Here is a 12887-nt window from a genome sequence, read left to right on the forward strand (position 1 = left end):
TCTCATAGTCATAGGAACATGTATAAGTCATGAAGAAAGCAATAGCAACATACTAAACGATCGAGTGCTAAGCTAACGGAATGGGTCAAGTCAATCACATCATTCTCCTAATGATGTGATCCCGTTAATCAAATGACAACTCATGTCTATGGCTAGGAAACATAACCATCTTTGATCAACGAGCTAGTCAAGTAGAGGCATACTAGTGACACTCTGTTTGTCTATGTATTCACACATGTATCAAGTTTCCGGCTAATACAATTCTAGCATGAATAATAAACATTTATCATGATATAAGGAAATAAATAATAACTTTATTATTGTCTCTAGGGCATATTTCCTTCAGTCTCCCACTTGCACTAGAGTCAATAATCTAGTTCACATCGCCATGTGATTAACATCAATAGTTCACCTCACCATGTGATTAACACCCATAGTTCACATCGTCATGTGATCAAAACCCAAAGGGTTTACTAGAGTCAGTAATCTAGTTCACATCGCTTATGTGATTAACACCCAAAGAGTACTAAGGTGTGATCATGTTTTGCTTGTGAGATAATTTTAGTCAACGGGTCTGTCACATTGAGATCCGTAAGTATTTTGCAAATTTCTATGTCTACAATGCTCTGCCCGGAGCTACTCTAGTTAATTGCTCCCTCTTTCAATATGTATCTAGATCGAGACTTAGAGTCATCTAGATTAGTGTGAAAACTTGCATCGACGTAACCCTTTACGACGAACCTTTTGTCACTTCCATAATCGAGAAACATATCCTTATTCCAGTAAGGATAATTTTGACCGCTGTCCAGTGATCTACTCCTAGATCACTATTGTACTCCCTTGCCAAAATCAGTTTAGGGTATACAATAGATCTGGTACACAGCATGGCATACTTTATAGAACTTATGGCGAGGCATAGGGAATGACTTTCATTCTTTTTCTATCTTCTGCCATGGTCGGGCTTTGAGTCTTACTCAATTTCACACCTTGTAACACAGGCAAGAAACTCTTTCTTTAACTGTTCCATTTTGAACTACTTCAAAATCTTGTTAAGGTATGCACTCATTGAAAAAACTTATCAAGCGTCTTGATCTATCTCTATAGATCTTGATGCTCAATATGTAAGCAGCTTCACCGAGGTCTTTCTTTGAAAAACTCCTTTCAAACACTCCTTTATGTTTTGCAGAATAATTCTACATTATTTCCGATCAACAATATGTCAGTCACATATACTTATCAGAAATGCTGCAGTGCTCCCACTCACTTTCTTGTAAATACAGGCTTCACCGCAAGTCTGTATAAAACTATATGCTTTGATCAACTTATCAAAGCGTATATTCCAATCTCCGAGATGCTTGCACCAGTCCATAGATGGATCGCTGGAGTTTGCATATTTTGTTAGCACCTTTAGGATTGACAATACCTTCTGGTTGCATCATATACAACTCTTCTTTAATGAATCTATTAAGGAATGCAGTTTTGTTTATCCATTTGCCAGATTTCATAAAATGCGGCAATTGCTAACATGATTCAGACAGACTTAAGCATCGCTACGAGTGAGAAAATCTCATCGTATTCAACACTTTGAACTTTGTCAAAAAACTTTTTTTCCGACAAATCTAGCTTTGTAGATAGTAACACTACTATCAGCGTCCGTCTTCCTCTTGAAGATCCATTTATTTTTTATGGCTCGCCGATCATTGGGCAAGTCAATTAAAGTCCATACTTTGTTCTCATACATGGATCCCATCTCAGATTTCATGCCCTCAAGCCATTTTGCGGAATCTGGGCTCACCATCGCTTCTACATAGTTCGTAGGTTCGTCATGGTCTAGTAACATAACCTCCAGAACAGGATTAGCGTACCACTCTGGTGCAGATCTTACTCTGGTTGACCTACGAGGTTCAATAACAACTTGATCTGAAGTTTCATGATCATCATCATTAACTTCCTCACTAATTGGTGTAGGAGTCACAGGAACAAATTTCTGCGATGAACTATTTTCCAATAAGGGAGCAGGTACAATTACCTCATCAAGTTCTACTTTCCTCCCACTCACTTCTTTCAAGAGAAACTCCTTCTCTAGAAAGGATCCATACTTAGCAACGAATGTCTTGCCTTCGGATCTGTGATAGAAGGTGTACCCAACTGTCTCCTTTGGGTATCCTATGAAGACACATTTCTCCGATTTGGGTTTGAGCTTATCAGGATGAAACTTTTTCACATAAGCATCGCAACCCCAAACTTTAAGAAACGACAACTTTGGTTTCTTGCCAAACCACAGTTCATAAGATGTCGTCTCAACGGATTTAGATGGTACCCTATTTAACATGAATGCAGCTGTCTCTAATGCATAACCCCAAAACGATAGTGGTAGATCGGTAAGAGACATCATATATCACACCATATCTAATAAACTACGGTTACGATGTTCGGACACACCATTACACCGTGGTGTTCCAGGTGGCGTGAGTAGTGAAACTATTTCACATTGTTTTAACTGAAGGCCAAACTCGTAACTCAAATACTCTTCTCCACGATCAGATCATAGAAACTTTATTTTCTTGTTACGATGATTTTCTGCTTCACTCTGAAATTATATGAACTTTTCAAATGTTTCAGACTTTTGTTTCATTAAGTAGATATACCCATATCTGCTCAAATCATCTGTGAAGGTCAGAAAATAATGATACCTGCTACGAGCCTCAATATTCATCGGACCACATACATCTGTATGTATGATTTCCAACAAATCTGTTGCTCTCTCCATAGTTCCGGAGAACGGCGTTTTAGTCATCTTGCCCATGAGGCACGGTTCGCAAGCATCAAGTGATTCATAATCAAGTGATTCCAAAATCCCATCAGTATGGAGTTTCTTCATGCGCTTTACACCAATATGACCTAAACGGCAGTGCCACAAATAAGTTGCACTATCATTATTAACTTTGCATCTTTTGGCTTCAATATTATGAATATGTGTATCACTACGATCGAGATCCAACGAACCATTTTCATTGGGTGTGTAACCATGTAAGGTTTTATTCATGTAAACAGAACAACAATTATTCTCTAACTTAAATGAATAACCGTATTGCAATAAACATGATCAAATCATATTCATACTCAACACAAACACCAAATAACACTTATTTAGTTTCAACACTAATCCCGAAAGTATAGGGAGTGTGCGATGATGATCATATCAATCTTGAAACTACTTCCAACACACATCGTCACCTCGCCTTTTACTAGTCTCTGTTTATTCCGCAACTCCCGTTTCGAGTTACTACTCTTAGCAACTGAACCAGTATCAAATACCGAGGGGTTTCTATAAACACTAGTAAAGTACACATCAATAACATGTATATCCAATATACCTTTGTTCACTTTGCCATCCTTCTTATCCACCAAATAGTTGGGGTAGTTCCGCTTCCAGTGACCAGTCCCTTTGCAGTAGAAGCACTTAGTCTCAGGCTTAGGACCAGACGTAGGCTTCTTCACTTGAGCAGCAACTTGCTTGCCGTTCTTCTTGAAGTTCCCCTTCTATCCCTTTGCCCTTTTCTTTGAAACTAGTGGCCTTGTTAACCATCAACACTTGATGCTCTTTCTTGATTTCTATCTTCGTCGATTTCAGCATCGCGAAGAGCTCGGGAATTACTTTCGTCATCCCTTGCATATTATAGTTCATCACGAAGTTCTACTAACTTGGTGATGGTTACTAGAGAATTCTGTCAATCACTATTTTATCCGGAAGATTAACTCCCACTTGATTCAAGCGATTGTAGTACCCAGACAATCTGAGCACATGCTCACTACTTGAGCTATTCTCCTCCATCTTTTAGCTATAGAACTTGTTGGAGACTTCATATCTCTCAACTCGGGTATTTGCTTGAAATATTAACTTCAACTCCTGAAACATCTCATATGGTCCATGACGTTCAAAACATCTTTGAAGTCCCGATTCTAAGCCGTTAAGCATGGTGCACTAAACTATCAAGTAGTCATCATATTAAGCTAGCCAAACGTTCATAACGTCTGCATCTGCTCCTGCAATAGGTCTGTCACCTAGCGGTGCATCAACGACATAATTCTTCTGTGCAGCAATGAGGATAATCCTCAGATCACGGATCCAATCTGCATCTTTGCTACTAACATCTTTCAACATAATTTTTCTCTAGGAACATATCAAAAATAAACACAGGGAAGCAACAACGCGAGCTATTGATCTACAACATAATTTGCAAAATACTATCAGGACTAAGTTCATGATAAATTTAAGTTTAATTAATCATATTACTTAAGAACTCCCACTTAGATAGACATCCCTCTAATCATCTAAGTGATCACGTGATCCAAATCAACTAAACCATAACCGATCATCACGTGAAATGGAGTAGTTTTCAATGGTGCACGTCACTATGTCGATCATATCTAATATATGATTCACGCTCGACCTTTCGGTCTCAGTGTTCCGAGGCAATATCTGCATATGCTAGGCTCGTCAAGTTTAACCTGAGTATTCTGCGTGTGCAAAACTGGCTTGCACCTGTTGTAGATGGACGTAGAGCTTATCACACCCGATCATCACGTGGTGTCTGGGCACAACGAACTTTGGCAACGGTGCATACTCAGGGAGAACACTTTTATCTTGAAATTTAGTGAGAGATCATCTTATAATGCTACCGTCAATCAAAGCAAGATAAGATGCATAAAAGATAAACATCACATGCAATCAATATAAGTGATATGATATGGCCATCATCATCTTGTGCTTGTGATCTCCATCTCCGAAGCACCGTCATGATCACCATCGTCATCGGCGCGACACCTTGATCTCCATCGTAGCATCGTTGTCGTCTCGCCAACTATTGCTTCTACGACTATCGCTACCGCTTAGTGATAAAGTAAAACAATTACATGGCGATTGCATTGCATACAATAAAGCGACAACCATATGGCTTCTGCCAGTTGCCGATAACTCGGTTACAAAACATGATCATCTCATACAATAAAATTCAGCATCATGTCTTGACCATATCACATCACAACATGCCCTGCAAAAACAAGTTAGACGTCCTCTACTTTGTTGTTGCAAGTTTTACGTGGCTGCTACGGGCTTAGCAAGAACCGTTCTTACCTACGCATCAAAACCACAACGATAGTTTGTCAAGTTGGTGCTGTTTTAACCTTTGCAAGGACCGGGCTTAGCCACACTCGGTTCAACTAAAGTGAGAGAGACAGACACCCGCCAGTCACCTTTAAGCAACGAGTGCTCGCAACGGTGAAACCAGTCTCGCGTAAGCGTACGCGTAATGTCGGTCCGGGCCGCTTCATCTCACAATACCGCCGAACCAAAATATGACATGCTGGTAAGCAGTATGACTTATATCGCCCACAACTCACTTGTGTTCTACTCGTGCATATAATATCAACGCATAAAACCAGGCTCGGATACCACTGTTGGGGAACGTAGTAATTTCAAAAAAATTCCTACGCACACGCAAGATCATGGTGATGCATAGCAACGAGAGGGGAGAGTGTTGTCCACGTACCCTCGTAGACCGAAAGCGGAAGCGTTAACACAACGCGGTTGATGTAGTCGTACGTCTTCACGATCCGACCGATCAAGTACCGAACGTACGGCACCTCCGAGTTCAGCACACGTTCAGCTCGATGACGTCCCTCGAACTCCGATCGAGCCGAGTGTTGAGGGAGAGTTTCGTCAGCACGACGGCATGGTGACAATGATGATGTTCTACCGACGCAGGGCTTCGCCTAAGCACCGCTATGATATTATCGAGGTGTAATATGGTGGAGGGGGGCACCGCACACGGCTAAGAGATCGTTGATCAATTGTTGTGTCTATGGGGTGCCCCCCTGCCCCCTTATATAAAGGAGCAAGGGGGGAGGCCGCCGGCCTAGGAGGAGGGCGTGCCAAGGGGGAAGTCCTACTCCCACCGGGAGTAGGACTCCTCCTTTCCTTGTTGGAGTAGGAGAAGGGAAGGGAGAAGGAGAAGGAAGGAAGGGGGCGCCCGCCCTCCCTAGTCCAATTCGGACTAGTCCATGGGGAGGGGTGCGGCCACCCTTTGGGGCCTTTCTCTCCTTTCCCGTATGGCCCATTAAGGCCCAATACGAATTCTCGTAACTCTCTAGTACTCCGAAAAATACCCGAATCACTCGGAACTTTTCCGATGTCCGAATATAGTCGTCCAATATATCGATCTTTACGTCTCGACCATTTCAAGACTCCTCGTCAAGTCACTGATCTCATCCGGGACTCCGAACTCCTTCGGTACATAAAAACACATAAACTCATAATATAACCGTCATCTAACTTTAAGCGTGTGGACCCTACGGGTTCGAGAACTATGTAGACATGACCGAGACACCTCTCCGGTCAATAACCAATAGCGGAACCTGGATGCTCATATTGGTTCCCACATATTCTACGCAGATCTTTATCGGTCAGACCGCATAACAACATACGTTGTTCCCTTTGTCATCGGTATGTTACTTGCCCGAGATTCGATCGTCGGTATCTCGATACCTAGTTCAATCTCGTTACTGGCAAGTCTCTTTACTCGCTCCGTAATACATCATCCCGCAACTAACTCATTAGTTACAATGCTTGCAAGGCTTATAGTGATGTGTATTACTGAGTGGGCCCAGAGATACCTCTCCGACAATCGGAGTGACAAATCCTAATCTCGAAATACGCCAACCCAACAAGTACCTTCGGAGACACCTGTAGAGCACCTTTATAATCACCCAGTTACGTTGTGACGTTTGGTAGCACACAAAGTGTTCCTCCGATAAACGGGAGTTACATAATCTCATAGTCATAGGAACATGTATAAGTCATGAAGAAAGCAATAGCAACATACTAAACGATCGAGTGCTAAGCTAACGGAATGGGTCAAGTCAATCACATCATTCTCCTAATGATGTGATCCCGTTAATCAAATGACAACTCATGTCTATGGCTAGGAAACATAACCATCTTTGATCAACGAGCTAGTCAAGTAGAGGCATACTAGTGACACTCTGTTTGTCTATGTATTCACACATGTATCAAGTTTCTGGTTAATACAATTCTAGCATGAATAATAAACATTTATCATGATATAAGAAAATAAATAATAACTTTATTATTGTCTCTAGGGCATATTTCCTTCAGAACGCCATGGCCTTGGCGTCAACGGTGCCGTCGACGTGCTCTTGGAGATGGAATTCACAGAAAACAAGATGAAAATATGTCTTCGATGCGTAGTAAGAGGAATCCTCCTGGGAGAGACGGATATGCACACAGGCGAGGATGTCGATGTTGCGGATGTCTTCGGCGGGAATAGGGTCGAGGCCGGCGAACGGGTTCGAGTGGTTCGTGGCGCCGGACATGGGGGAGGAGGAGTCGTAGGAGGCGAACGACATGGTGGCGATGGAAGGTGAGGGTTAGGGGTGGCTCGGGTAGAGGGAGAAAGAGAGGTGGACGGCGGCGGCAGGAGAGGGCGGCGGCCGGGATGGGGTGCGGCGGCAGGAGGGACTGCGCCGGCAGGGAGGCGGCGGCAGCTGGGCGGCGGTGGCGGAAGCGTTAGGGTAGGTAAGTTACGCGGTATCTGATACCATGTGGATTGTGAAATATTTGCATTGATCGTATTCCGTAGCATATATAGAGTACGAGGGCAAGAATATCTCAACCGTGTCCGCTATACATAGAAAGGATCGGGAGATATCCGTAGACTAGGAAACAGTAAAACAAGATCCTAGCTGCCTAATGTACATGCGATCGTGAGTATCTCAACAAGACTTTTACCCCGCTTTATAGATAAAACAACCACATGTCCATACAATAATTCCAAGTACAAGAAAGATAATTACAAGTCTGTTAGGACAACAACACAAGCATGGCCAAATAAAGGGAAAAAGGCCATGAAGGGGTTGTAGACTAGTGACCAGCTAGAGGAGAAAGACGGCGTGCAACCGAAGTCACCGTGGCCATCATACCGCCAAGCCGGTCCCGGTCCCGCTTCCTACAGAGCGGGTACCAATACTGTAAAAAGGCTAGAAATTTGAAAATGAAATCAATGGCCCGTCGTAAAAAAGACCTACTCAGTAATCATCTTGGTATGCGTTGTCCCGGATCATCGACACGAGCACTAACCATAAGAGGTGTCTCCTCCTCCCGGTCTAGTTGGCTCAAATTTCTATAATATCAGCCAGGTCCAGGGACTCACATTCAGCGCCCATAGCCTCATGGACAAAGGACCATCGAAAACAGGCAGCAGGGCAAGGGAAGAGGATGTAGGTCCCACTATCCGGGACACTAGAAAAGGGTATAAACCATCCCTAGGCCCATTCTACTTGATATCCCCTGCCCCTATCGGGAGGCGATCACACAAAATCTGCCGCGCGTAAAGACCTTGGTTTTCAAATTGAGTGGCGCTTTCCACAAACGAGTTGCCCGCACAAGAGTCGGCACATAACATAAGTCGCGATATGCCGAGTCAACAAAGAAGAGATCAGAAGCGGTCAAATGCCAAGATATGGTGTCTGGATAGTCGGGAAGCATTGGCGGAAGGGCCGCCCAAAGGTTGGACCAAGCAATGGTTTCCTCGAGCCCAAATAGCCACAGGAACCACACATTCCAATTCTCACGTTGAGCGCACGAGGATACTAACATCATCAGTTCTGCACAGATAGCAAACAAGTCTAAGAACTCAGTGCAAAAGGGAGATTTGCCCAACTAAGGATCTAGCTAGAAAGAGGGTCTCCTTTCCATTTCTTATTGAAACGGAAAGACCAAGCTGAATCTCATGCTTGATCGACTGAGTAGACTTTCAGAATTGAGAACCCTTTCCACGTCACAAGACCCTCCCTAGTAACACACACTTATCTGTAGTAGGATGTTTTTGTTAGTTTTTCAATGTCAAAACTTGTAGATGCCTCTTGGGTAGTTATATATACAAAATTGCTACACAGACAATATGTTCTGCACGAGCAGCGAACGGTAGTTCCTTCACGTCCAAATATCGTGATTGAATGCTCATTGTGAAGCTGCCACGTAGGATCATTCATGCATCGGGCGCTAGTATATCATGTGTATAGCAGCGCTCTTATATATTGATTTTTTATGGTATATATTGATTGATACCTCTGGTAAGTACTACGACCTCCATGATTCTGTCATCATCATTTTGCGTATTCTTATTGACATATGAATAAGGCCAAATCTACATGTCACACCTTGGATGTGACTACATATACACATACCCATGAATTTGTCTTGGAAAACGCTTAGAGCACGCATGGACATGTACAAGCTAGAAATGGGTTATTTCATCACAAAAAATTATGCAGTAATAAATTCTATAAACATGCAAAATGTACTGATCTCAGTAAGATGTCATGCTAATATCTAAAAGTAAGAGTCGCTCCCACAAACCTATTGATGGTGCTATAGATCATGCGATCCTTCTTAAGAAAAATTGCTCTAATCCAAATATGTTTTTTAAAACTTGCATGCAAATGAATTTCAATATAGTTTACAGATTTCAAGTTTCATGAGAACCATAACTAATGTGTGTGTTGTGGAAAATAAATCAACCAAATTACTTTTCAAAATCTGGAAAACCTAGCCCCCACTCGTTGTTCTTTTTTCACCTAGACAAGAAAGCAATAATTTTCCCGTAAAAACTTGTTGGCATGCAAGTCACTTTAATACGTACAAGCTAGTCTTTTCTAAATTTTCTTGTGACCCTCCACTGCCAGGTGCGCCTGGGTAAGATCTGGTATTGCCTTTCATCGAAAAAGGAAAAATCTGGTACTTATCGACCAACATGTCGACCGGCCAAATTTTACCTATTGCATGTGCGTGTACGGCCTCAGCTAATGTCAACTCTTTGCCTCTTTGCATAGTTCTATATTTATCACCTTGGAGTGCTCGTTTTGATCACTGACTCTATAGACGTTTTGTCTCGTATTTGGTGGAAAACTTGACTTTCTTTTTGCTCTCGAACCCACCAACTCTATAGATTTGCTTAGAGAAAATGCACTTGTCCTGTGGCTAGATAGATACTCCATAGGTAGCAGATCCCGATGCCGACTCATGAGAGATCAAGCTATAGATCACCCACCCACCTTCATGGCAGAATATTGTACGGTTCTCCGTACGCTTCCATAGCAACCCCGCACCGTACCTCCGTACGCTTGCCTGTTTAAGATAGAGACAAGTGGAGTTAGCCAGAGTCAAATCTGCACTTTGGACTTTGGTGAAGTATGTACAAGGAGGTGGAGCTTAGAAAGAAGGATCGCCGAGCGTACCTGGAAAGTGCAACGGGAGAGGAATTTCATATATCTTAGTAACTAACTCTAGCAACTTTTTTAGGTAACAACAGTTTATCAGCAACACCAACATATAGCAACTCTTTTAGGTATTCAAACGTATTGTACTGCAGTAAATAAGTAGTTTGGCATCCCAACAAAATAAGTACGTTGCCAGGTTTCATCGCTTACGTGGGTCTCTAGGCATAATCTCCGCATTGGACGACCCTAGCATCACTTATATGGGCCAGCACTATATCTCGATCGATCGTGACCTAATTAAAGGCTGGCCGTACGTACCCCATAGAGCATCAAGAGCCGGCTAGCTAGTGAGAGAAGGTGTATTCTATTGCGGCAGGTAGCTTTGCTAGTAGCTACCTCATGATTGACCAAAGCGTTTGTTAACGAGTAGCAGCTCTCTTCCATGTAGTGTGTGACATGTGACTCCAAAGTCACCGTCGGTTGCCGAGCCGCTATAAGAAAACAAGTACTACTGCTACAAGTTGCAAAACTGAATCAAACTACAAGTAGAAGTACAATTGTACAACAAGGATTAAGGAGACACAGTGGTGTGAGAATGATGCATGTTCACACAAATATCTCTTATCCTAAAACATACTACAAGCCCATATTATAGACTAAGGCCTCCTCTGATGGGATTTTTGATAAGCGCCCAAAAAGTCACGCGGTGTGGAAAACCAGACCGTCCTAATGGGATGCACCGCCTCGATCCCAGGGAGGCATGTACGTCCGTATATACATGGTGTGTGTGTATACTCAAGAGGTATACACTGCGGTAAAATAATACAAGTCTTATACGTGCTGCGGCGTGTTGTTTGGTGGGCTGGAAGGCACGGCGAGGATGGCATTGCGTTTTCCGCGCTCAGAGACGCTGTTCTCGGCGAACTTGACTCCGGCGAGGTGGAGGCCCTTGCTCTTCTCCTCCTCTGTCCACTCGGCACCGTAGTACTCCTCCTCGGTGGCATCGGCCCTGGGAGGAAGGAGCATGGAGCCCCACTGCGGGAAGTGAACGAGTGTGACAGGAAGCGTGCACACAATGATCATGATGCCCATGTATTGTAGTCCTTTGCCGGTGGTGTACTGCGATGACGTGAAGAATAGAAACTGTGTGAGCCCGCCACCGACATTCCCACCTGCACCGCTCATGCCAGAGATGAGGCCGAGCGAGCGTCGGGAGATGAAAGGGATGACACCGTAGACGGCACCGCATGCAGCCTCGACGCTTATGGAGTAGAGGACCATGAATGTGACGGAGATGGGGAGACTGGATGCACGGCCGAGACAAATGCAGAAGACTCCACCGGCTGTCTGGAGGATCCAGACGTTCCAAAGACGGGCACGCATGCCGAAGTAGCGGGCGCCAAGGTCGGAGAGGTATCCTCCCATCGGCCGTGCAAAGATATTGGCCAAGCCGAAGCTAGCAGCGATGGTGCCGGCGGCACGGAGGTCGAGGTGGAAGCTGTCATAGTAGTACTCAGCGATCACGTTGTTGGTGGTGAGCTCGACGCCCATGCAGTAGCCATAGATGAAGACAAAGATCCATGTGCGGTAGTTGGTGACGGCGCCCCGGAGAACCTTGGAGAACTTGTCTTTGTTCATGTCACCATTTTTCTGGAGGCTCCCCAGGTTGCCGTCGGGAAGGTCTTGCCCCATGGTGAGGACAAGCAAGCCCATCACCACCAACATCATTCCTGGCACGAAATATGCGAGGCGCCACGCTGTGAAACGCGTTGCACCACATGCCAGGATGCCGTCGAAGACGAGAGGCATGATGAGCTGTGTGGCACCGCCACCCATGTCACCCCACCCCGCCGTCAAGCCGCCGACCGTCCCAATGATCTTGCTATTGAACATGGTACTAATCCAGTACTGACATGACACAAAGGTGGCAAGAGAGACACCAATGAGGAAGCGGATAGTGATGTATCCTCCGGGACCATCGATGACTGACATGCAGAACACCGCTGGTGCGGAGAGCATGACGAGGAAGGCACAACCATAACGCGGGCCGAGAAGGTCGCAGATGGCGCCCATGGCTAGCCTTGAGAAGATGGCGCCGGAGACGGAGGCGACCCCGGCGTTGCCGATGTCGGCCTTGGTGAGGTTGAGGTTGTCGCGGATGATGGGGATGAGCGGCGCGGCGGCGAAGGTGGAGACGACACATGTGAAGAAGGACATCCATCCGAGATGGAAGGCGCGCATGTGTGGGTTGCCGAAGGAGAAGATCTTGATGGACTTGGCCTTGTGCTCAGAGTCCACCGGCAGCGCGAAGTTGATGGGGGCTGCGCCGGTGGCATCCGGGGAGCCGACCTCCATCTCCATTTCCTCTTGTGTCGAGGCCGGAAGGCTATTCCTTTGCTTGCTCCTTGGAGCTCAGCTGAACTGTGGAGTAGGAGGCAAGAACTAGCTAAGTACCGAGGAAGCTCAAGGCATCAAAGTTGGGATGGTTTGAGTGTATGCTCGAGAGACTAGAAGGAGGCATGTATTTATAGACCAGCTGCAGCTTCGGTTTGGCATATTCGTTGGCATATGCTGCCTGGGTCCCCTTT

At 44.7% G+C, this 12887-nt stretch overlaps 1 pseudogene; it reads right to left on the minus strand.

Moving 5' to 3' along the window:
• Positions 1–8354: 8354 nt before the first annotated feature.
• On the minus strand, positions 8355–12660 carry LOC123140806 (high-affinity nitrate transporter 2.1-like; annotated as a pseudogene).
• Between the last annotated feature and the right edge of the window lie 227 nt (positions 12661–12887).

The sequence above is a fragment of the Triticum aestivum genome, chromosome 6D, assembly GCF_018294505.1.
Source record: "Triticum aestivum cultivar Chinese Spring chromosome 6D, IWGSC CS RefSeq v2.1, whole genome shotgun sequence".
Classification (NCBI taxonomy): Eukaryota; Viridiplantae; Streptophyta; class Magnoliopsida; order Poales; family Poaceae; genus Triticum; species Triticum aestivum.